Here is a 25,868-nt window from a genome sequence, read left to right as displayed (position 1 = left end):
GATCTCATATCTCCACAAACAAGATAAACAGTTGTAGCAAAAACAGCAATCACCCAAGAACAACATAAAGAAAAATGTGCCGGATGAAGGCAAATCCACAAAAAAACCCAACCCTGTTTGGTTTAGGAGACAAGCCATTTACCCTTTCCCACGTCACCCTGAACTCAAACATAACAAAGACAAACATCATAATACACTTTTTTGCAAGTGCTACATATTGCAGGAGGCAGTTAATATACTAGCTACATAAAAGTATAAACATTACACATACAAAAAATAATAAACCAGAGCCAGTAGTTAAAAAAAACAAAACAAAACTTCTTGAACATTAAAATAACAATTTCTGCAGAAGCTTCCTCTGCATGAATGCGGTTGCGTTTGAAAAGGTAAAAGACAGTCTTGTGGTGAAGATGGCGAGAAACCCCTTTTCTCGAGCTAGCATTCCCACTTTTCCAGTATAATGTAGAACCTGATAAGACAGGAGTAAAAGACCTTAATATCACAACAAACTGTCTTCATATCAAAGCTCAACCATCATCTCTGGCACTGTCTGGTAAAACTGTTGGAACTTCAGGAACAAAGAGGATTCATACATACTGGACAGGGAGACTTGAAGACCTCTGACATGGTTTCTCCATGTCTATATTCAGGCACACTGTAGTGATCAAGAAAAAAAGCACAGCATCATGAAACCTCTTCTAAGATTCAGTAGCAATCAGCATTCTTTGTCTGCAAATTCTAGCACTTTTCATGAACGCTAAGGCTAGGGACAGAAATTACACATAAACTGGTATAAGTGATCAGAAACAGGTCTACACCTGTAATAGAATAGAAGCTCAGTGCACATAGAACAATTTCAAAATGGTGGAACAAGGTTTTAGATCAGAGGTGGGTAAAATGGCAGATCTGGTTGGTGGTCGGACTCGATTTCCCAGCAGCCCCTGCCCATGTGGCTGTGGCCAGTTTCCGTGCAGATCCCAGCAGCAGTCATGCTGGCCCCAGCAGCTCCGGCAGAGCATGTGGCAGGACAGGGAGCTACTCTGGGACCAGGCTAGGATCTTGCAGTGGTGACAGCATAGTCTGGAGCCAGGAAAGTGCCACAATCTGTAGCCTACATGCCACGGGGAGGGGCATATGGACAGTAGATTGCAGCTCTGCCGCAGCTCCGAACCATGTTGTTACCACTGCAAGGAGCCAGGGCAGAGCTGCAACCTGCTTCCGGCACACTCCTACCCAGAGTATGCAGACAGCAGATTGCGGCTCTGCCCTGGCTCTGAACCACTCTGTCACTGTTGCAAGATCCCAGCCCAACCTTGGAGCAGGTCCCCATCCTTCCATGTGCCCTGCTATTGCTGCTGGGGCCGGTATCCATGGAAACCCCAGCCCCACGCTATCACAGTGTGGCTGCTGCTGGGGGCTCCATGAAAATCAGCCTCAACTATGTGGGCAGGGGATGCTGGGAAATGGACTCCACTGCCAGCCAGATCTGGCCCACAGGCCAGACTTTTCCTGTGTCTGTTTTAGATAAACCTGGATGGACGTAATATCAGACATAACTGATTTAGGTTAAATCAGCCTATCAAACTACTGTCTCAGATTGCCCAAGACAAGAGAGGAGGTCAGTGTTCTGGATTGGAAGCCATCTCCTTTTCCTCAAATTATCCAGCCATTTTTAGTCCATCAAAAGTTGTTTCACGTTCCACCGCTCACTGTCACTATCTGCCTCTTGATCCCAGGCTACCTACTTCTGTTCCCATCCAAAATGAAGTCCAGGAATGAATACAGTCCATAACCAGCTTCTGCTCAACCAGAAATATTTTATAAGATGCATGTTTTTAAATAGTGAAAAGACCGGTGACAGCAAAAAGGAGCATTCAAGAGAGGAAAATGATTTTAAATCTTCATCACAGAATATGGTAATTCCCATTCTCATCAGCCTCCAAATACCAAGTTAAATGGGAGAAGCAATGTCCTGCATTCCTTTCACACACCTTCCCCTTATCACTCCCTTATATCTGCTTCTATTTTTTCTGCAATCAAAGATGTGCTTAGAGTTCCTATACTAAAAATAAAGCAATACTTACCTCTCTAGCTAGTTCCCATTTCCCTCCTCCTATCTTAAACATGAATTACTAGAATGTAAAAAAAAAAATCATTTCTTCCAAATCTAATACTGAACTTCTTCAATCTTTACTCTCACTTCATTATCTGTTCTTATTAGAACTTGTAATAAGCTCTTCCTTGACTAGTCCAATGACTTATTTTCTATAGTCACTGTACACCACTGACAATTCCTCCATCCTCTGTATTTTCTTTCTCTCATATTTTCTTGATCCTTCTCCTGGTCTATCTAAGCATTTTCATGGCATACCTCATGGGGCTTCTATTCTTCTCCAGGCTTCTCTCTGGGCTCCGCTTTCACAACCATATCATTGATCTTCACTTTCCTCCCTCTCAACTTTCTTCTCGAACCACAACTATAAAATAACGTGTAATTTAGGTGCACTATACCTACTCACAAATTATAAAAGGGAGAAAGGATTATGATGACCATCTGATATGTTCTTCTATTACAGGTTATAGGGCTTCTTTGAATTAATTCTGGTGTAAGCTCTAATTTTTATTTTCTTTAAAGGGAAGAGGGGCTGGGGGACCCAATCTAATCTTATTAAAAGCTTATCAGTGATAGAGCATCGCAACCACATTTCCTTGCTTCCTTTTATGAAATTTTAGAACAACAGATAGTTTGTTAGGTATAGACACAAAAGATCTACTTTCAAACCAAATGTCACACTCTCAGAATGAATTTTTAGGTTTAAGTGGGATAGGGCCATCACTAATTCCTAATTAGTCATAGAAAAATTCAGTATACTCTGGGCAAATATACACATGCTATTAAGGCAAATGAATAAACTTTGCACCAGAGTTAATTACTCCTGGGCATACCGTTTGCATGTGCACCGAGGACCACAGCATGTTGAGCTGGGGCAGAGCAGCTCTGACTGGCTCCAACCCAGTTCAATGTGCTGCGGAGGGGGTGGCTGGGGAACAAGACTGCTTCAGTGCAGGGCTAGCCAGCAGGCAGCCCCTGCACTAAAACACCCTCATATCTCAGCCAGGGTCTATATGTGCATTGTAACGTGGAGTAAATAACTCCACCATAGGACAGAATTTGTGTTTGTCAATACTATCCAATGGCAGAGTTGATTAATTTACTCCATCCTAATAGCACCACATGTATAGGTAGTGACGTTTTACTGTGGAGCTCATTAGGCAGCTCTGCAGTGAACCTCTTGTGTAGATGCACCATGGGTAAGAAGGCATTCACTCTTTTTACTGAAGAATAATGCTACTTGATCTACCTGCTTTGGGCTTACAAGCACTGAGTTTTAACATGATTTTACAGATAATCTGAGATGGTGCAAGCAATAGCAGGACACGACTTAATGGCCCAGGAAATACCTTTCAGTTCTATGATTCTAAGGTGCTTAAGGATGAGACCTGTCTTATACTTATCAGGATATTACAGACAGTATTAATTATAGAGAAGTGGCCTTTAGGGGGGAGGTGAGGGAAGAGAAGACAACAGGACTCTATCAGCTACTTGTATAATAGTCAGACCTCCAAGAGGTACTTCTTGTGACATTAACTCACCAAGAAAAAAGTCTCTCTCTTGAGGCAGAAACGTATTTCAATCAAACGGTAGAGAATTAAAATACAAACCTGTTTAAAATATTTTAATTTCTGTGTTCTGAAACAAGTTCACTAATAAATGAGTCATATCAAATGGCAGGCCATATTAATAATTTATCCCAGGGATAAGTATGCAGAAAATAAGAGGTGAAAGGGCTAGCATCCACTTATATCAGTTTAGAGAGTTCTCAGGTGTACTACGTGTTTGATGGTGATTATTTACGAAATACTGCCCTTTCATACCATAAAGAATGCCTTGGAGTGCTATTAATGAGGTCTTGAAGTATGAAGGAACAAGTTATTTATGAATGGAAGTCAGCATCAGGAATAATTAGTGTTCCATAAAGTTATGAGTCAGACTAAATGGTGAGTTTGAAATTAAAGATGAAGCTAGTTATAAAGACAGACATTTGGGATGAGATCCAAAGAGCCTCTTTAGGTGCTACAAACACTACTTTAGGCAGCTTCTAGGCACTGCCATCCAAAAAAAGCAAACCAAGAAATCCTCAGTTAGGGACTACCTTATCTTTTCTTTCCTCAGTTAGGGACTACCACATCCATTCAGTGCCTGCATTTTGAACCACAAAGTTCTTTAAGTGACTAACCTAAACATTTAGGCAGGGAGTTGGACTAGATAACTCTTGAGGCCTTCCCAGCTATATAATTCTAACTGTAGGAAAGTTATATTGTCATTGTGCACTAATTTGAGCAACAGCCAGATGCCTAATTCCTACCTAAGCTCCACTGCAAACCAAATACAAGGCAGAGTTGCCCCTGAATTCCACTTAGGCCCATGGTACAGTTCAATCTATTAGATGTGCTGAGAGAGCGTTTATTGTAAACTGGCCATGGATTAGTATAAAGCATAAAACACAGCAGCCATGGTTATTTTCATTAAAAATATGGAGGTGGTGCCTACTTTTTACAAAATAGTGTTGCATTTGCACAGAAAATGGGATAGCAAGGTTACAGAGCTCCTCCACCTAAAACCCATTTCTATCAGCCATCACGAGAGTACCCTCACTATCATTTTGTCAGATATTCAGCAGTGGTGTGGGGGGAAGCACCACACATCCCTGCTGTTAAAGCTTAGTTACTATGCAGCCTAGTATGCAAAAGCTGTGAGGCTAGAAGGAGAGCAAATAAAACAGTCCAGACCCTGAAGAACAGTAATTAGGGCATTCAGCTAGAAGGGAGGGAGTTCTGAGTTCCAGTTGCTACTCCTAGGAATGTCTATGCATTTTACATACGGAAACCTAAGAGCTGTTTAAGAACAGTGACTGCTGCTACTTTAAAGAAGACATTACAGAATTATTAGCAAAGACCTGATATATTAAAGAGCAAGTCATTTATGAATGGATCTCATCATCAGGAATAATTAAGTCAGCACTTCAGCTGCTCTGTGTTAGAAAATGTTTTGATTTTGTTCAACTAAGTTTTAACAAAATCATATCTCCCACAAACCAGAAACCATCCTTTTAAGTTAGCTCCACGTCATTGTACTCAATGTCTTTAGCTCTTATAAGAGAGAGAACACATGTAGAAACATCTTTGCTAATACTGATAAACAAGCTCTTTGATTTTTGCCCAGAGAATACTAATCCCATCTTGCAAAAAGTGATTTGAAAGTAACCTTAAAGGGTCTTCATTTTTTAAGTGCTTCCCATAACCTGTTTGCAGAACTGATATAGGTTTAACATAATGGAAACAGAAGCTTGTAACAAGGGAAATATCATATTAGATGACTGAAAACCTGGCAAAAAAAGAAGATATGTATCAAGACTGGTAGGCAGGTCTAAGGTTGGGGCAAGGGAGAGATTGGAGAAAGGTAGGAGACTTTAAAGAAAGTAGAAAACAAACAGATTGGAAGCAATTTGTAGATCCCCAAACTAGCATAATCCAAAGCATGTAAATTATTCTTCTTATCACTTATCCATGGATATGCAGCAATGTGCCTGTACCTGCAGCATGGAACCACTCATCACAATTCTGCATTATCCAATTTCAAGTCCAAAGATTCCAAATGTATACAAAACATAACAGGACAGAATTCACTGGGTGGAGTCTTTTAGCCATGGGTGACCCTATTGCAAACCCCATAATATTTTGAGGTATTCGTGGGATGTCATGCTTGTTTCCTTTAATTTGTTTTCCTGATATGGTGTGTGTGGTCTTTTTTGCTGTTATGCTGGAGTAATTTATGACATTTTTATAACTATATGGATTATATTATGCTATCTGTAGGCACTTCTAAATGAGAGACAACGTCACATTAGCATAGTTTACATGTGCACATGCTTACTTCACAGTAAACTTCCCTAACTTCAAGTAAATTTTCTAACTGCAAATTCAAGTAGCAAATTAACTCAGGATTAGTAACAGTGCCATAGTGCTCTTTGTTTTTGATCCCAGTCAGCCATCCACACGGGAGAGGAAGATAGCTCTCTGCCCCTGGGAGCCACCTGCTACCAGGGCAGACTCTGACACAGAAGCCCAGGCAGGGACTATGTCCCCTGCCCCAGCAGCAGGGAGCTCCAACCTTCTTGCTCCCATATTACAATCGAGGAATGGGAGACCCTTATCTCCCAGCCTGATCTCTGTGATAGTGGGGCTCAGGCTGAGACAGATAAGAGCTTCATGACTGCAGAGCCTGGGCTGGAAGCTCTCTGCTAGTGGGGGCATGGAAACCTGTTCCCCAGCCAGCTCCATGAGCACAAAGCTGGGGCTGAGAACAAGCTGGAAGACTTTCTTGTACAGCCTGGGACTGGCTGGGAACTGTCCCAGTCAGGGGCAGGTCCAAGTCTGATGTCTCGATCAGGTGGTTTTGGCAGAGGGCTTGGAAAGAGCTGCAGGGGTGGGGTAGGTCCCAGTCCCCTGCCCCAATCTGCTGGTAGGGCAGCTAGCAGTGAGCTAGATGCTAGCTGCCCCAATGGCAGATTAGGGCAGGAAGCTGAGATATGTCCCTCCCCTGCAACTCTTTCCAAGCCCCATGCTCCTGATCAGAGAGCCAGGGCCAAGAGCTCTCTGCTGCCAGAGTAGGGGGACATTGTCCCCACCCCAGCAGCAGGCAACTTCCCAGGGATAGGAGACAGGTGTCTCCTGCCCAGTGCTCCCTGCCAGCCTCTGGGTTATCATCACCTGGGGGGGAGGGAGGGCTGAAGCATACCCCCTGGTGGCAGCAGGGGCCCATTGCAGAGCTGCAGGAAACTCGGTGCAAATCTGCTCCCTAATCCACACGTGTGTAGATGCCTGCCCAAAAACCCTTACTGCAGAGTATCTTACACCAGAGTAAATGCATGTGTAGATGTGCCTAGTATGTATTCTAGAACCATAATCTAATACTAAATAAAATCAATAGCCTAAACTGAATCATCCCACATCTCCAATTCAGAGTTCATGTCATTAATGAAGAGTCTAATCCTGTACTGTGATGATAACCCTGAATTCCACTGTCCTCAATGGTACAGGAAAATTTTCCTCCCCCCTAGATTCAGTTATTGCAGCATTCCTCTAATTCCAGGTGTGGAAACCCTCATTTTGGGTGAAGAAAATATCTAGATACTGTGAAAATGTACTATCAGCATTGAATGCCTTGACAATATCTGATTCTCTGCAAGTTAAATTGGTAAACTACAGAGGCACCAGTATACATTAGTCATAACTTGTTATATGAGAGTCCAGAATACAAAAGTAATGCAACTCAGTGACCTGGACTTTGCATGGTGAAATGGATTTGTCTGTTTCTTTAATAGGAGTGAATTTGTTTCAATAACTGGTCAGAAAAACATTTTATGGACAAACAGGAGTCAAAAAATATGTTGACATAACTGAAAATTGGTTACAGCTGTTCTTTGGAGTGAACGTTATCAGTTAAGCAACAGAACACTACAGCACGTGTCTACATGTGACATAACACAATAGCCTGCAGACCGGGGAGACTCCAAATTTGCTTCATGTTGTTGTTTATCTATACCACGAGGCCCCCTGTGCTGACTGGAATACAACTTCTGTTTTCACATATTTTTCTACTAGGTTTCTACTTTTGCATTAAAGAACCAAATAAAAATTTAATGAAATATAAATGCCTGTTGCACAAAAAGAAAGCAAACTTGAAGAATCATAAGCAAGCAGCTTAAGCAAGCACATCAAAGCAGTGTATATAAACAAAAGTAAAATAGATTTCAGCCAAACTCCAAAATTCATCGAGATATTTCTTCCCACCAGGGAAATAGGGAAATAGGAAATAGTTTTCCCTATTTCCTGTATCTTAACCTTTCCCCAATTAAACTTTTTCTCTTTCTCTCTCTCTTCTGCAACACACATTTCCCTGTTCATCTTGCTCCTTAAGAGCAAGGGAATCATTAAAAGTCACCTGAAGAAAAAATAAAATGACACACAGTGTTTTTTAGCTGTTCAGATTTTTCCTATGAAGAAAAAAAAATGTATGAAATCATGAGATGGTGGTTACAATTCCACAAGCAATGGAAAACACAAGAGCTTCTCCAACTTTTTTTCTGCAAAAGCTAATCACAACACAGGGTGCTTCTACATGTGATCGGCAGCTACTTCGCTGTACCAGCATGCTCCCTCATTATAATGCACTGCTATGGCTAAGTAGCTACTAAAATAATGTGTGCCTGGCGCACAGTGCAGTACAGGCTGCTATTATGCCATGCTGTAGTACTTCCTAAAAGAGATAATAAAGTACAGCACAGTAGTAATGTCGCCATGCAGGCATGCATGGATGTGCCCACAGACTCCCACAAGTACAATGACAATTCTGTGCTAATGCCACCTGCCCCACTTGCTGCCAAAGACAGACAGGAGGATAGAACAGCCAGTTATGGATCCAGGAATGGGAAGAGGCTTTGCCTCCCACTCTGGCAGTGAGCTCTGATTTCACCAGCTGATTGTGGTGAGGGCTGGCAATACCTCTTTCCTTCACATGGCTCCAGAGCCCAGAGGGGTGAATGGTTCTGCTGTTTGCCCTTCCCTCTCTGCCCCTCCTCACTGAATATAGCATCAGGGAAAAAACAAGACAAGTGGTGACACGAGTGCTAATCCTCAGGGCTCCAAAGCTGAACAAAAGTAGGAGCTCCAGCCAGACCCCAGGCTTAGAGCGCACATGCAACACAGCCAAAGGCAGGTAAAACTGTGCCACTGTGCCCCTAACGATCTGCCCCTGAGAACAGCCATGGCCATGTCATTCTATATCAGCTAGCAGAATCAATTAAATGCATACAGCATGCATCTGGCTCCCTTTTAGGGAGTACTTCAGAGGACATGCTGAGGAATATTCATGGCAAGGTTGTGCCTTTTAAGGACAGTACTTCAGACACACCATGGATTTCATTTTTCCTCAGTGTCACAATATGATTTAATATAACCAATTTGCCTGGTATAGTACTATGGCAGGTACCGTCTCATATCAGGCACACATTAAGCAGTTAATTATCAGTAAATTATTGCTCTTGAATTCATAGAAATCATCTGGTAAAAGATTATCAAAAATAAGACTCTCTAAATTACAGTGTCTTTTTAAGCATTATAAACATTGTGTAGGAAATCTCTTTAGTTAAATATTTACTCTCTCCCCATTCTCCCTGCCAACATATGCAATTGTGAAAATGGCATCATCATCATTATTATTGCAAACAACCAATTTGAAAAAAAATAGAACGTATTTTATTTTGTGGTAGTTCTATCATACTTTACAATGCAAAAAATGCATGAGATACTGCAGCTTAATTAGGTAACCCCTTCACAAGTTTTAATATGTTGTAACTATTTCAAATTCAGATAAATTTCCTTAGGTCCTGACAAAGCAGGAAATGCTTTCAGGCAAGTGACCCCTGTGGTCTGGCAGAATGGACTGAGGTGTATGTAAAACAAAGGAAGCATTCAGCAGGGTTTTAAAGCAAATTAGGTAAGGAAACAAAAGCAATAGAAATAAGTCATCTAGAAACACAATTGTCTTTTGACATCCTTAATCCACAGCTTGCTACACTCTTTGAGCATGAGTTCACTGAAGAATAGAATGAAAGTGTATTATTATATTCCATAGGAAGCACACTACCAAAAAAACTAACAGTTCCTAATTGACAGTGTTAATGATCATTCTGTTTTATGATTTCTCAAATGGTTAACACTAGCTTATTCTACTTTTAAGGGAATTTATTTTAAAATAATTTATTTTAAAATCCTATGTATAGGGGTTACCTTAAAGTGCTATATATATCTACTTTGGTAAGTCTATATAATGCAAATCTACCCTGCCTTCTATAATTACAATGTCAATATTTACCAGTAGTTGAAGCCCCTGAAATTAAATAATATTTCCTTGTGTTATTTAATAGAAAATTATTGTAATATCTCACATACTACGGTGCAGTCTGCCTTGGTAAATGTGAACTTTAATAGCAACTGCTGTGTCTACTTGTCAAAAATATTAAGACAGTACTAAATCACTTAGAATCACTCTGGCTTCTAGCATGGGCCAGCTGTTTTAAAGCCCCTGGAAAGACCAAGAAAGACAGTGTGTGGCACAGCTGTACTTCTAACAAAGCTGGAATTGTATTCAATCATTTGGAGATTCTCTAACATGGGTTTTTAAGATGCTGAATGATGACTAATTAGGGTGATGTGCAAAGGTTTCTCTGCAGTATGTAGTACTTACATTGGGACTTAATCTCAGTGTCATTAGTAATTAGGATAGGAGATTATAATAAATATTTACTGTCCAAATTATCTTATTGTATTAAGCCCCAGCTGAAGCAAAAACCGTTACTGATTACAGAATCACGCTCCCTGTTTCTGAATAAAATTTACCTATTAATTCAGATAGGATTTGCAAAAAATCTTTGGCTGTGTATCAAATGACACCTGGATTCCGTAGAAAAAAAATAATGTGTGCGATCATATATTTGAGGACTGCATCATAATTCATGTAGGCACAAGGGAGGTAATTATAGTTGAAGAGTTAATCCTATAATTTCTGAATTCTTGAGTACTTGACTCTGCAGCCTTTAGAACATTTTTAATATAAATTGTTTTTGGCTTAAACAGAAAACAGAACACAGAAACACAGCAAATAAATGTTATTCTATTCGACAAGTTTATGCTACACCGGCCGTTGGCTGATCAATTCAAATAAATTGTTTTAAATGTACTTAATGTCTCCATTAAATTATCAAGAGTTAAGAATTCATGCCATCTTGCTTAATATAAAAAAATAAGTAAAATGTATGAAAGTAAATTTATATATTTAAAACAGACTAAATATTTGAGTACCACTTCTTGAAAATATACACAAGGTTAATTACAAGTACATGACATTCCATATAAAATTTCTCCATGAACTATGCCATACCAGAATTGTTTAATTAACTGATAAGTTCCCTTGAGTTTCTACATGATAGGGATGAAAAAATCAGGATAAATGTTAGGGTGAAGAAGAAAAGGTATCCTTCTATCTTTCACCTTTCTCACCTTGTCCTAAACACAAAAGACAATAAAGTATCTCATGTAGGCTGTTGATCTGTAGATTTAAATTTAGATTGTGTTCTATATTGTGACTAATATAAACATAGCCTATAGAAATGAAAATTAGTTTAATTCAATTAGGAAACCATAAAAATATGAAATGAATAACAATAATCTTAAACAGCAGTTCCAAACAGTCTTCACAATGAAAACATTATCAGTTTATTAACCAAAAAACCCCGGAGTTTCTTATTTGATGTAGCTCTTTATATTCCTATGCACTATGCAACTTGCATATCCTTTATGTAATGATAATTACTGCAAAACAGAGTGTCTTCTCACAATATTTTTTTAAGTCTTCTATGAATGTTTTACTCTGCACTACTTAAAACAGACTATCCATTTCAATATAACTCACTTAGGGTTAAGTCCTGAAATGTGCTGAAGACCATGACCCTATCCACCAAATCAGATAGGCACATGTTTAATTTTAACACATACACAGCTCTACAGAAATCAATAATCTCTATAGAGAGTCAGATTACATCCAGAAGGCAAAAGACTAACATTTTTTTAAAATTACAGTTAAAAACAAATCAATACGTTTTACTGGATAATGTACACATTTTTAGGACAGCATAATCATAAATTAAAAAATACCAACAAAATCCACCAATATCTTTGGTATATTAAATTAGTTAAGCAAAGGCAAATGACATCATCGTGTTTTCACCAGATATTTGGGTAGGTGGAAGTTCAGTTTCCATTGCTTCAATAACAAAGAAAGAACAGACTCCCCTATGACTTCCCACCTCATTCTGAGCTAGAGTATGTGTTACATACTCACACTCTTAACATTTTTATATTATTAGTCTATTACATCATGCAAATTTCTTCCCTCCTTCACCGTGGCAGAAGCAATTGAACTGAATGAATTATTCTCCAGATAATGTTATTAACATTTAGTGTGGTGTTAAAAGTGTTCCATGAGTACTAATAAGCTGTATAGAAAGTTCCATTTACAGAATTTAAGGCATTTCTGGTGGCTCAATGGTTGCAAATAAAATCAAGCCACTCTTATTTAAATGTCAAAAAAGAAACCCTTTGTTAAGGCTTAATACATCATCCTTTGCTTCAAAAAGTGGTTCATAATGGAAGTGGAAGCCTCTGTGACAAAGTGGTGCCAGTCAGTGTTAGCACATGGGGGACATAGGGGGACATTTTTAAACCTCCAAGTACAGAAGACTTTTAGGCGTCATCATAAACAACTAGGTAAATTCACCTAATCTCCAGAAGCACTTACACAATTCTAAGTTTGCAACACTTGAAGTAATGCAGTTTCTTAGTTTCTAGGGCCAGAAGGGACCTGAACAGATCATCAAGTCTGACCCCATGCTCTGGGCAGGAATGAGTGCTGGGATCATAATACCCTAGTCAGATATCTATCCAATCTCCTCTTGAAGACCCCCAAGGTAGGGGAGAACACAACCTCCCCTGGAAGCCCATTCCAGAGCCTGGCATCCCAAACCATAAAGTAATGCCTCCTGAACCTACCCTCAATCAATTTGTGGCTGTTATTCCTTGTTATCCCAGGTGGTGCCCAGGGGAACAGAGCTTCACCTATTTTCCATTGGTCCCCCCGGTGAGTTTATAGAGAGCCACCAGATCCCGTCTCAGTCTTCTCTTGTAGAGGCTGAATAGATTCAGGCCCCTTAGTTTATCTTCATAGGGCCTGGCCTACTGCCCCCTGACCATGCAAGTGGCCCTCCTCTGGACACTCTCAAGGTTAACCACATCCCTCTTGAAGTACGGCGCCCAGAACTGGACGCAGTACTCCAACTGCAGCTTGACTAGCACTGTATAGAGGGGAAGGATCACCTCCCTGGACCTGCTTGTGATGCATCTGTAGATGTACAACAAGGTGTGGTTAGCTTTACTGACCACTTCCTCGCATTGGCGGCTCATGTCCATCCTGGAGTCAACAATGACTCCAAGATCCCATTCAGCCACTGTGTTGTTGAGAAGGGAGTTCCCCAGCCTATATGTATGTTGCAGGTTCCTTTTCCCTAGATGCAGCACCTTGCACTTGTCTGCACTGAATTCCATTCTCTTCTCATCCGCCCACCTCTGTAACCTGTCTAGATCTAGCTGGATTCTGTCCCTCCCCTCCAGTGTGCCCACTTCTCCCCACATCCTTGTGTCATCAGCGAATTTGGACAGCATGCTTTCCACACCCACCTCCAAGTCACTGATAAAGATGCTGAATGGCAATAGCCCGAGGACCGAGCCCTGGGGAACTCCACTGCCCACATCCCTCTAGGTCAAAATGAGTTTAGAGAATTTCATATCCCCATCCACTCCATATGCTATTACTAATTCCATGTTGGAAATCCAATATAATAACTGTGAATTTGTTGGGTGTTGACCACATCACTAACCAGCATTGCACTGAGAAGTCTCAAAATCTGTCTAATTGCTTATAAACTCTGTGATTAGACAGATTGAAAGAGGTAGGTGCACAGGTTTCTGGGAAACTGCACCTCAAACTGGTCAAAGCAAAACTCGTGACATATGACTTTGGGTGTGTGTTTTAAGGCACAGTGGGATGAAAACAGCAGGCATGGTAGCCCCCTCTGAGGGCATGAGGCCTGCCAGGTTCCAAGGAAATAGGTGTAGGGGTTTCTGGGAAACTGCACCTCAAGCTTCTGAAAGCAAAACATACACACAAGTCACAAGTTAAGGCACAGTGGAATGAAAACAGCAGGGATGGTAACCTGTAACAGGGGACCTTCCTGGTGCTCAGGCAGAAACAGCTCACAAAAGGGACAGAAAGGTTGCAGACAGATGTTTATGTGCTATTTTTACATCCCTCCCCCAGAACACTGATTGGAAGGGAACTCAGGGAAAGATCACAGTCACTGGCCAGCTACAGTCATTCCCCCGCTGCTCTCCCTCCTTCTCAATTTCTGTTCCCCTGCAAGACTGCCTTCCACATTGCTGAATCTCCAAATCTTTTTCCAAATCTTTTCCAAATCAATTCAGAAGTTTTTTTGGTCTCCCTATTCTATTTGGATTTGGTAATTTGGCCTCTGAATCAGGCTGAATCTTCTCCAAATTGAATCGATGACCAAAGCTGTGCACACCCCTAATGTTTAGCTTTTGACTCGTCTTCCCTATAGCTACCAAGACAATTATCAACCAGCTCTAACAAACAGGTTACTTCATTGTACTATGTATTATTCACATTGGATGGATCTGGTTACGTGTTTGTCATTATTTGGATAAGAAGGTTCAGTATAAGACCCTTCAGAAAGTGTCACAATATTTCTTCTACAATTGTTTCATGAGCCCTTAGAAAAAGGAGTTGTGTTGTTTTTAAGCATTAACACAGCCAGAAGTGATTTTTTTTTTATTTGACAATAATCCTTAAGCTTCTGTTCATGTCAATACTCTTTTACAGATAAAAAGGAAACATCATTCAAGTCAAGACAAGGGCTGATGATTATATTCTAGATTCATGCAATATAGTTGAACCTTAATAATAACAGGTCATCTCTTCTAGTACCTGAGCATGGGAATCTGCCTTCATAAAATGTATTAATTTTGGTTGATGTTCTGAAATTGTTGCATCAAGAAAGTCTCAATCTACATTTAACACTAGCAGTGCTGCGTACTGCATCTACCAGACCATAAACAATGTAGTGTCTTTAATACACTGTCATTAAACTTCATCTTGATAACTTCAATTCAGGTGAAAGGATGTTTGGACAACAGGGTGGTTCATTCAGTTTCCTAGGCTTCAGTGCACTTTGTCTGAAGGAGCTGCCTTTGCTCAGCAGAGTTCTGTAGTGCATCCATACTTCTATTGAAAGGACTACTGAAAAGGAATGTCACTGAATAAGAATGTAATGCCATTCACAAGCGGTGTTACAGAAGCATTCATTTATGATGTACCCTTTATATATTAAAACTTTAACCCAGTCTTGCATTTTTCCCATTCTGAAAAATAGGAGCAGAAGGGGAAATCACATTTCCTTTCTGTTTCACAATATGCAACCTGACATCTTAGGAGATTTAGGGCCTATATTAAAGCACCTGCTGCATGGCTGCCACTTCTAAGAAATGCTAAGGAGAAAAAAAAAAGATCAAAACAGGAGAGAGGAGGAAAAGTATACACATAAAATAAGTTTTGTGTATAGGCTAAAGTGATTAAGGGAGGAAAAGTTCAACTTCAGGGGGAAAAGGAAGGGACAGAAAATATTACCCTGTATAAAAGTGGAAGCATACATACAGAGTTACTGGGCTAACACAACTGCCTTGAAGTTTTCTTTACAACAAGAGCTTACACACCGAAAAAAAATTAAATGAGAATGCCAATACATACAAATCGCAGAATCCTAACTTCACTGAAGGCCCAGAGATAAAAATCCCATTGACTTCAACGTGTCCAGGATTTCACAGATGATTTCACAGTTTAAATGAGAGTTTAATAATATAAGCTTATCTAAAAATCAGAATTATTTCTTTCACATGAAAACATATCCAAAGTAATTAGAGAGCAGTTTCAATATTGCAAAGCAAATTCTAGGCACACCCCACAACTTGGGGGCCACAATCAGTTGGGGGAGATTTTATTTGATGCAGGAGGAACAAATACAGGCCGAGACAGTGCAGGAGGACAAAAGATGGATCACGCCATTGCAAGGTTGACTTCAAATTACCTTTATTCTCCTTTCCCTGTAGTTGTAGCTCCCATTTTCTCAGGAGACCCATAAGTTACCAGGCATTCCACAGAGTAAAACCATTTTACAAGAAAGGCCTTCAAGATGTGATTTATCTTCTGCTGAAATTCCTTAACTATATGCAGCCTTACAAGCTTTGCTAGTCTTGTAAGCACTTGTGGAGGCTGAGGGAGATTTCATTACTGACACATGAGCAAGCTATCAGGCACTATATTACGTGTCTGTCACTGCTCATTGGCTTTCTTTTTTATCTTTGTCCATTGCAAAATCTGCTAAAAGATGTTTTGCTGTATGTGCAACCCAAGTTACATGTGGCTTTGAAACTGCAAGAAAAGCTTCTTTGTTAGATGAGAAAGTGGTTTTCTTCTTCACAAAAAACAGGGCACAGTTTGTAATGTCAAGAAAAATGAGTCAAACATTGCTAAAACACCTAAGAATTGTGTTTTTATGCATACAATACATTTCATATGCTCTCAATCTTGTAAAAGTTAATGTCTGGAAAATGGATGAAGGTCCAGAACTTGGTTTTAGTTGACAGACTTGGCAGACTTGGTTTTAGTTGACAGAACATGTTGGGGTTGATTTAAACTTTTACCATGAGTATAACTTGCCCTCTTTACCTTATAGATAAATGGTGTACTGTCCAAAATGAAATAGGATATTGGTGTAAAAACAGAATTAAAGTTAGCATTTTTGGATAAACATAGCAAATTACTGAAGAGAAAAAAAAAAGTTGCTCAGCAATATTACTTTAAAGCTTCTATTTCCATACTGTTTTATTTCAGCTGCATTTGATAAATTGCAGAGAACTTCACAGCAGACACGTAAGACTCCCACAGATATATCTTTTGAGTCAGCCTCACTGAATCAGTTTATACCATTAGTGCATGGTCACAGCAAATTTTACGGGATGATATACTCTTCATATTTAAGGCCAAAAAGAACAAATGTATCACTTGTAGTAAGGAACAGCTTCTATGGTATTCATCAGACAAAGCTGAGTGCTAACATATGTGATGAAGTATTATACATCTGCCAGAAATGATCACACATTTGCCAAATTAATTACAAAAATCTGGGTAAGTAGGTTTAAGAGGCAACTAGGGAAACACACTACATCTAATATTGTACGGATTCCAGCAGTCTAGCATTTCTAAATCACTTCTGGTGAACCATAACCTGAAACACACCCTTCCCACTGCTTCTCCTCAGTGCATGTCAAACCACAGAAATTACAGTGTAGCCAGAAAACCATGGCCTTGAGTACATGTCCAGAGATGCTCACAGGCAAGGTCCCTGCCTCAAGCATAATTCTTAGCACATGTTCAGGGATGTATTAAACAGCCTAATTTCTAAGCCACATTGGACTCACTGTGGAGACAGCTGAGATGCATCTTTACACACAGAAGTAGATGGAAACAATGTCTCAGGAAAATCTGAGAACAGGAAGCTGTAAGATACAGGAAATATCCCCTTCTGCCACTTCAACCTGTGTCCTGCCGTTCCATTTACTTTCAACTTTTAAAGTTTGCCTAAAACTCCTATTCGATGTGTTGACTGGTCATTCTTGTTTTGCTCGCTGACTGAAGCAAGACCAGGGAAAGTCATTCTTATCCATCTGACCTACCTTCTGACCTTTCATAAAAAGATGAACCCTTCTAACTAGGATAAGTGGAAGAAAACGTGATGAACTACACACCAAATGGCTTTCAATCTGGCATGGTGCACTTAATCTTCTTATATTTCCAGTCCCATCCCAATTGACACAGCAGAGCATTATCCAGGCATTTTACACATCAGAGGTCAGAGCAACTATTTAGATAACATCATGTTTTCACATTGTATTAACAAATTTCTTCAGCAGAAATTACTCAGTATGATTTGCCTCATTGCTTATTATGTTATTAATGTATTTTGAATTATACACTCACTCCATTAAAAAGGAACAACAGTCCTAATCCCAAGGAGCATGTTGAAATATTTACAAATATTATTTTATAAAAATGCTCCTTCAATAATTTCCTTCACTCTGAAAATATATGGAATCCAGTGAAAATATGTTATAGGGCCATAGAAATCAAATGTACCTTATACAGCATGTCATGCAGATTGACTAGAACTACTTTAGACTGTTGGGGTAGCCCGTTTAAAATCTGCGGAGCCCTCAGAGACATGCTTAGCAACTAACCTCTATTCCAAAGATCCCCACTGATCTGAGATCACTTCTTACCACCAATGCTGTTTTCATTGCGATCTAATACGTATTTCTGCCGTTAGGTCTGCCTGGCATCTATTTAATTATATCTAGATTGTAAACTCCTTGTGTCAGGAAAACTCTTCTGTACCAATCACAAAACAATGGGCCTGATCTATAACAACCATTACCTCAGTTTTGACAGATGTAGATAATACCAACACACACATGCACATGAAAAATGTAGGTGATTCCCATGGCCATAAATGTTTATATGTCATCCAATTTTCAAATTCAGTTGGTATGGCAATTTAATTTACCATTTATTGTGGCAACTGGTTTATGCTAGCTGAGGTATTAGTCACATTTTCAGAGAACATCAACAGTATAATAAGTTTTTTTTTTGTTTCTGTTTTTGCTTTTTTTTTAATATAGTTGGCTGCATTACTTGCATATCATAAGCATATTACCATATTTACTTGACTACAAAACAAGGTTCCCTCCCCCACCCCCACCTTGGCATGGGGGGAAAAGCCCTCTCATCTTATAATCACATACAATGAAAACTCACTAAATACACTGTCAAAAGCAGTGTATGATTAGCAATGGAAACCAACTATGAAGATGATCAAATGCAGCCAATACTGAGCAGAACTATAAAACACATGACCCACACTAGTCAAACATGCCAACAGGAACCTACCACAAGGTTAGTGTAGTCCATCTGAATAAGACATATGGTAGTGCCCAATAAGCACAATTCCCCTCACTACCAACTCTTTTTCCAGTCATGGTGAGTAGGGCTGTACAAAGCTTTGGGTGCAGGTTCGATTCGGAGGATATTTAGGCTGATTCGGTGGCCGAATCTCTGAACCCAAATAGAATCAGAAGGCCGTTAAAAAGGTCTGAATCAATTTGAAGATCTCTGAATTGATTCAGAAAAGTTTCGGAGAGCTTCAGCGATTCAGGCAGTCCCTGGTTACCACTGCAGGGAGCTGGATACAGACTCCAAGCCAGTAAGTGGTAGGGGGGCTGGAGAAGGGGGGAGGGGACCATGACGGGACCCCCTCCAGTTCCCCCAGTCCCCTGAGTGCCTTTTGATCCCTGACCACTCTCTCAGCTTCTCCCCCATGGCTGCCCCGCCCAACCCCAGCTCCCGGCTCTGTAAAAAAAAAAAAAAGCCCTGCTCTCACTCGCTGCTGCAAAAGCCATCAGTGCTTTTGGGAAGTGGAGGACAATGGGGAACACCCTTCGCACCTGGCAGCAACCAGTGAGTGCAGGCCTTTTTTTTTTTCTTTTTAAACTAGCCAGGACTCTGGGTCTGGGCAGGGCAGTCATTGATGGGATTGAGAGAGCATGCAGGGGATGGGTCCTGTTTGATTCAGAGATTTGGCCAGTTCAGCAGCAGCTGAATCTCCTAATCAGTTCTGGCCAAATCAATTCGAGACAGTGACTCAAAATCACCGAATCAAATCACTGTCCCCCAAATCGGCTGAATCCAATTCTGAAGCGAATACAAGCTGCTTCACACAGGCCTAATGGTGAGCCACAACACTGCATACAGTTCACCCAGAATGCCTCTGTTGGCTCTTTTCTCAGCCTGGTGTATATGATTAGCGTGGCCCTATCCTCCATGAGGTGAAGCCAGATGAGGATACCCTGTGCCTCATCTGCATATACATTTTTGGAGCATCCCAGGACTTGTGACAAGAACACCCAGTTCCTTTCATGGAGGAGGGGAGGGAGATTAACACATGGATCCTTTGTGGCAAGTGTCTGGAGTACACCCACATTTTAAGCAGTGCTCGTCTGTGGTTTCACCCTGGCCTGAAATGCTGTTGACTACTGAGGCCAGGCCCAATGAACTGTGTGGTAAATCATAAACCCTTGGCAGTGGCCAATATCAAGCACAGTTTGTACTAAACATAAGTAGGTGCCAAAGTACTGTTTAAAAGCATTTATAGAGTGCCTGTGCTAAATATTGAAGCAATTTCAAAAAAAGGTTGCATGCATTAATTCTGCATAAACTAGATGCATGAGTAGCATATGCAAATTGCTACAGCTATGTTTAATTTCAAGGTTATTTTTTTTAAATTTGCTACACACTTCCATGTGCTTAGGGAGAAAAGGATCTGATAGTAAGGAAAGGGAAAAGGGGCTGCCAGGGGGAAAAAATAGAGGAGAAGCAGAGAAAATATATCTGAGGTGTCAAGTAGCTCCATTAAAAAGGCTACTTGACACCTCAGATATATTTTCCTGCTGTAGCAGTGACAGGGTACAAATTCAAGTCAAACCTCCGATAGTTAGAGCTATGCCTGGACAATTGTAACAAATTTATACTTTTTCCATATACAGAATCTAATTAGTGGGGGAGTCATCTTATAATCAGAGTCATCTTCTATTCACATAAATACAGTTTATACATAAATACAGTATGTACAGTATTTGCATAACATTAACCCATGAGTAGACAAATGGATTTTAAATTAATCCTTTTGAAAATAAACTTCTGTTTAATTAGTGGGAAAAAAGAATTCACAAAAGCTAACTCCATTTTGTGATACTAACAACATTTAAAAAAATGTGAAGCTTGCAAAAATCTCCATTTCTATAGCTTTGTAAGATCTCCCACCCTGCCAGTTCTAAAGGATTACACTGTGCAAATTAAATGCAACCAGACATAGGTGACAGCTATTACATTTTGAGATTTTCCTGGGTGAGAGTGGGGGCGGGGTGTGGCTAGAATTCTGCCTCAGTCCTTCCTCAGGCACTCTGTCCACAAAGTCTGATCTCCCTTACTTCTCTGCTCAGCTATGTGGGATAAGGAAAGGTTGTAACCAAGGTGAACTAAATTGCTGCTTTGAAACATTTCATCCATCGCCTCAAGAAACTCAGATTTTATAAAGGGATGACATATTTTTAGTAAAGATAATAGAGGAACGTATCTTTTTAAATCTGAGAAGTCTTCAGATTTGAAGACTACCTAAATTAAGCCTCAGCACCAACATTTTATTTACTGAATTGCACACATCATCATCCAAGTACCCTCAGCAAAAGTGTAAAATCAGAATATTACAGATACTTTTTTCCTCTAAGAATTGGCTTCACCTTGCTTTGGCTTATATTACTTCTTTTCTTCATCTTCATGTCTAATATAAGGAAAAAGGGGAAAAAACACAACCCAGCACCTGTGCTGTCCTTTAAGAGGTAAATAGTTGATTAGTAATTGGGTAGCTTGTAAATATATTTTTCAAATCAAAGTAATCCTGTACTGAAAGTAAAAATAAAGATTAAATGCAGTTGAAAAATGCTACCAGTTACCTGATACAGATCACTAGAAATACCTTTTAAAAGTAACTATATGACATTTAGTTTATATGCAAAGCTTAGTGATCTTTTAACCTAGCCAATTAGAGTTAAAGTCTGCGGTGGCAGATTCATACTACCAGTACCCTGCAAAGTGATAACAACATGAAAGCATTACTTGAAACCTAAAATGAATGATGCCTTTGGGACGTATGAATCAGCTCTTAGGCTGTAAATAGCTAAGAACTTCAGAAAAATACATTACTGAATGATTTGCACAGCCCTCTGTTGGATAGAATCAGAGCTACAAACAGTTATAAGCCTTCTACTCAGCAGCTGGCTCCTTTCTTCATAAAATAGTCAAATTTCTGTTTATAGAGTCCATTGGGAGATAACGTTTTCCAAGGCACCTGTACAATATATGTATAACTTTGATGTTTATTTAAGTATAGGAATGGGCAAACTCTCAGTTATGGATCCAATCTTGGTCCAGAAAAATTAAGATTTGAAACTTCCTTCTCTCTCCCACATACCTGGATTAAGTCCATCTAGTCAAAAAAGCGTTATTCTTGTAAGACTTCTGATTAACACAGTTTAAACATGTATAAATATTCAAAATACTTAGAACACTTGAAACAGGAAAAGTCTATCCAAGTTCAGAACAGTTTAGGGCCTTGTTGCACCTTACACCGGGAGCTGCACAAATATAGATAGGTGTTAGAGTTAGCTTGGGTTTGGAGCTGTCACGCATTCAGGCCAGTGGGGGCCTGGAGCACAGAGGTAAGAATGCCGCCCCTTCCTTCCCCTCCCCTCCTGAGCTTCCCCCCTGCCCCCCAGAGTTCCCCCAGATCCACCCCCCCTTCCTTCAGGTTTCACCCCTGCCCCCAGGGCATTACTTACGTGAGGCTATCTGCATCATCTGTCCCAGGGGAGCAGGCAGGGAAGGGTTAATCCTGCCTACACAAATAGAGCCACTGCTGCCTGGCTGTTGCTCTTCTGGCCCATGGAACAGCAGCAGCAGTGGTGGTGGCTGGGCTGGGCTGGCAGATTAACCCTTCTCTGCCTACTCTCCGGAGGGTGTGGGAGGACAGGGGGGCTGTGCAGGGATCTAGGGTACTGGGAGGGGGGGAGTGGGCCCAATCTAAGCCAGCAGGGGGTGATGTTTACACTAAGGTGTAGCCTAGAGTGGCTATACCTTGATGGATGTTGACCTGAGTAGCATGGTTTGGAAATAATCCTTCCCAGGAATGGTGCAAGTTTAAGCCAGGGGTAGGCAATTATTTAGGCCCAAGGGCCACATAGGGGCTTTTGATGAGCTGTTGCAGGCCGGGTCAGCACACCCCCCACAAAACAGCTCACCAGAAATCTCTATGGGGCTTTTGGTGGGCAGAAAGCAGTGTTTGGGAGGGACAGGCATGAGCCACTCCATGTACACCCTGCCCTCTGGCAGGAGGTATACGTGGATGTATGGAGCAGGCATGTGAACAGGGGCTACCTGGGAGCAAACTGGGGTTGAGTGGAGGGAGGAGATGGGGAGCACATGCAGCAGAGCTCACCTGGCTCATTGTTGCCCTTCGGCACTCCACATGGGGCCAAGCCCCGCCCAGGGCAGCCCATCCCATGCTCCCACTCACAATTGTTGGCCCCAGTCAGTGCACAGTTTCTTATGGGGCTGTTCCCAGTGTGAATACAGCCAGCCAGATGCTGCTGTGCTCCCCTCACCTCACATGGAGCCACTGGGCTAAAGCTTCCCTACTATTCACCCACCCAGAGCAGTGCCGCAGGTGAAGGAGGGGGAGAAGGAGCTCCCAGGGCTGCCCAAAATTACTGTGTAACTAGGCCCTTATATTTGCTCTTCATTAGCTTTCATGTGACTGCAGACCACTTATACCAGCAAAAAACATCTGCTGGTTTTTTGTTTTGTTTTGTTTTTTGGGGGGGGCGGGGGGCATTGTTTGTTTGTTTTTTAATTTCCCTACATTTTAAAGGTGGATTTGTAGAAAAATTTAGCTGGAACGCCCTCTAAGATCTGCATACTTATCCCAATAACTGCACACATGTTTATAGTCAAGAAATTAAACTATTTAGTTAGTGGCTGGTAGTGAAATATACCAGCTTGCTGGAGATGGTTTGAGTGGCCTCTAAAGCAAATTGGGAAAGAGTTTCTTCCTTTTTACTTTCCACCATGAGTGTACACATTTTCATTCTTATTGGGGTGTTGAACAAAATAGAAGAAAAATAAAACCCCAAAACTATCAGGACAAATTTACAACCAACTTAAACTTGTAGAAAATCATAAAGGAAAGTCAAAAGAAGTCATAAAACTTCAGTCTACCCATTAGACAACATTGTAAGCAGATCCAGGATCATGGTGAGGGGTATATGGCCACATCCCCTTCACAGCAGCATGGCACATGCTCAATGATAAGAGCTCATTGGTTATGCAGCACACAGACAAAGAGGCCCATGGCCATACCCCATTCACTGGGATTCGGGATGCCAGTGAGCTCTTTGCCTGCAGAAGCACGTGCTGTCAGCATGTGTAGGTGTCATACTTTTCCTCTGTTGCTGGATTCTGTGGGGTTGGTGAGTGGGGAGAGCAGGGTAGGTGGGAGAGCAAGTGCAAACAGCAACAGCACTTATCTCTTTAGCTCTGAAGCTGCTTGAAAGCAGGGCCTCCACAGAAAAATCTGTACTGACCATAGGCTGGCCATCATTGAGGACAGGCTGGTTGTCCTCTGTCCTCTACTGATACAAAATTGAATGACTTTATGTCCTCTATATTTCTCCTCAAGAGAAAAATAGAGGACATAAAGGTGTTGGGTTTTGTATCAACAGAGGACAGAGTAGCAGAAAACTGAAATCTCCTTTATGATGGCCACCCTTACTGACCAGCCAAGTGAGCTCAATGCTCACAGAACACGTGAAGCTCCAGCAGAAGAGGCCATTGATATGCTGGTGAGCTCAGAGAGCAAACTGAGCATGCAGCACAGAGCCAAATGGGGTGATGACCATGCAGCTGCACCTCCCTGGATCCACTGCTGGATAGAGTCTGTCTTGAACACAGGAAGAGGGAAAACACCACTTACTCACTTCACGCTATATTAATGGAAAGCACTATGAAGGTGGTCAGTATTATGATAGTAAATGAAGTCACAATGAGGTCAACAGTACCCCTAAATGCATCCATAGGATAATCTGAAATAATGTATATGAGGGCTATCCCACTTCTGCGTAAGCAAGGGCTCACACACCCTTAGGTTTCATGCTGCATGGGCCACACACTGTGAGGAGGCACTCCTGGAGGCTTCCCCTGTCACTGTGTGCAGCCTAGGACTGCTCCTAGCCATGTTTACAGGTGGCCAAGTTCCTCACCCCTTGCTACATACAGCTCTACTCCACTCCTGGCCATGTGTGCAACGCGGCTCCTCTCCCCCTGGCAGCATGCAGAGATGAAGAAATACAGACTGCCCCCCAGCCCCTGATCCACAACACCAACATAGACCCAGAAACAGGGCAGGAAGCAGAATCTAGAAGAGAAGCGGGGAGCCCAGAGCCCTCAGCCACCACAGCAACAAAAGCAATGAAGGGAGAAGTGGCCAGGCAGCAGCCTACAGGTCCCATGTTAACCTCTCCCAGACATGTGTGGCCCGCCAGCTGGACAGCTGTGACATATGATTTAATTCTGCAAGTAGCTATAATTCTACTGATGCAGCTTGTTAATAAATGTAGATATTGCATACAATATTAATGTCCAACATGACTCAGACATTTGAATTCGTTATGTATTATGTATAGTGTTTTTATGCAAAAATGATATAACTATATGGAAAAAAACCCATTTCCCACACTATACACTATATACAATGTCAAAGAGCTATAGCAGGAGAATGGTGCTGTAACCTTCTAGCTATGGCACTCATTTGGCATGTAGTCTCATGCCACCGTATTTCTACTACCTCTCAGGTAAATGCCCCAAACACTGAGTTTGTCTGGTCCCTGTCACCTCCCTGATCTCTCATTTTGATCAAAATTCCACCTAGACCTGAGAAAGCTTCTGAAACAGTTTCATTGAAACTCATATATTGTGTGAAGAGTTCCATTTTCAACATATCAGAGGAAAAAATGTTTAATCAAGAGATTCAGCCAGCTAACACATGTAATATTCAACTATAACCACCTATAAAATTAAATATACTCCTTATACCATAACTAACCTATAAATAATATGCCCATAACCATTTTGGGGGGTTCACTGCAGAAGACGTGGTACAAAGGTATACCACAACTAATACCTAGCTCCAGCCTACTTTTGCCTAAATTTACAATACCTTTTACAATACCTAGCATTGCTATTTATGGCCCTGATTTTCTAACACCTGCATTCAGTTAAATTAAGTTGTTCAGGCCCATTGGTTTCACTTACTATACATGTTAATATGTTGCTACAG

General features: G+C 41.0%; 1 protein-coding gene across 7 annotated transcripts in view; it reads right to left on the bottom strand.

Moving 5' to 3' along the window:
* Window positions 1–25,868, bottom strand: part of CHRM3 (cholinergic receptor muscarinic 3) — a 528,683-nt gene that overhangs the window by 321,693 nt on the left and 181,122 nt on the right. Inside the window, exon 5 of one of the 7 annotated variants that reach the window (XR_009455962.1) lies at window positions 14,550–15,052. The exons of the other annotated variants lie outside the window; for them this stretch is intronic. The gene's annotated coding sequence lies outside the window, so the exon portion shown is untranslated. Of the gene's footprint in view, window positions 1–14,549; window positions 15,053–25,868 lie in introns of those variants that run through there. 7 annotated transcript variants of the gene reach the window in all.

This window comes from Alligator mississippiensis, chromosome 1 (genome assembly GCF_030867095.1).
Source record: "Alligator mississippiensis isolate rAllMis1 chromosome 1, rAllMis1, whole genome shotgun sequence".
Taxonomy (NCBI): Eukaryota; Metazoa; Chordata; order Crocodylia; family Alligatoridae; genus Alligator; species Alligator mississippiensis.
This window is presented reverse-complemented; position numbering and strand designations above follow the sequence as displayed.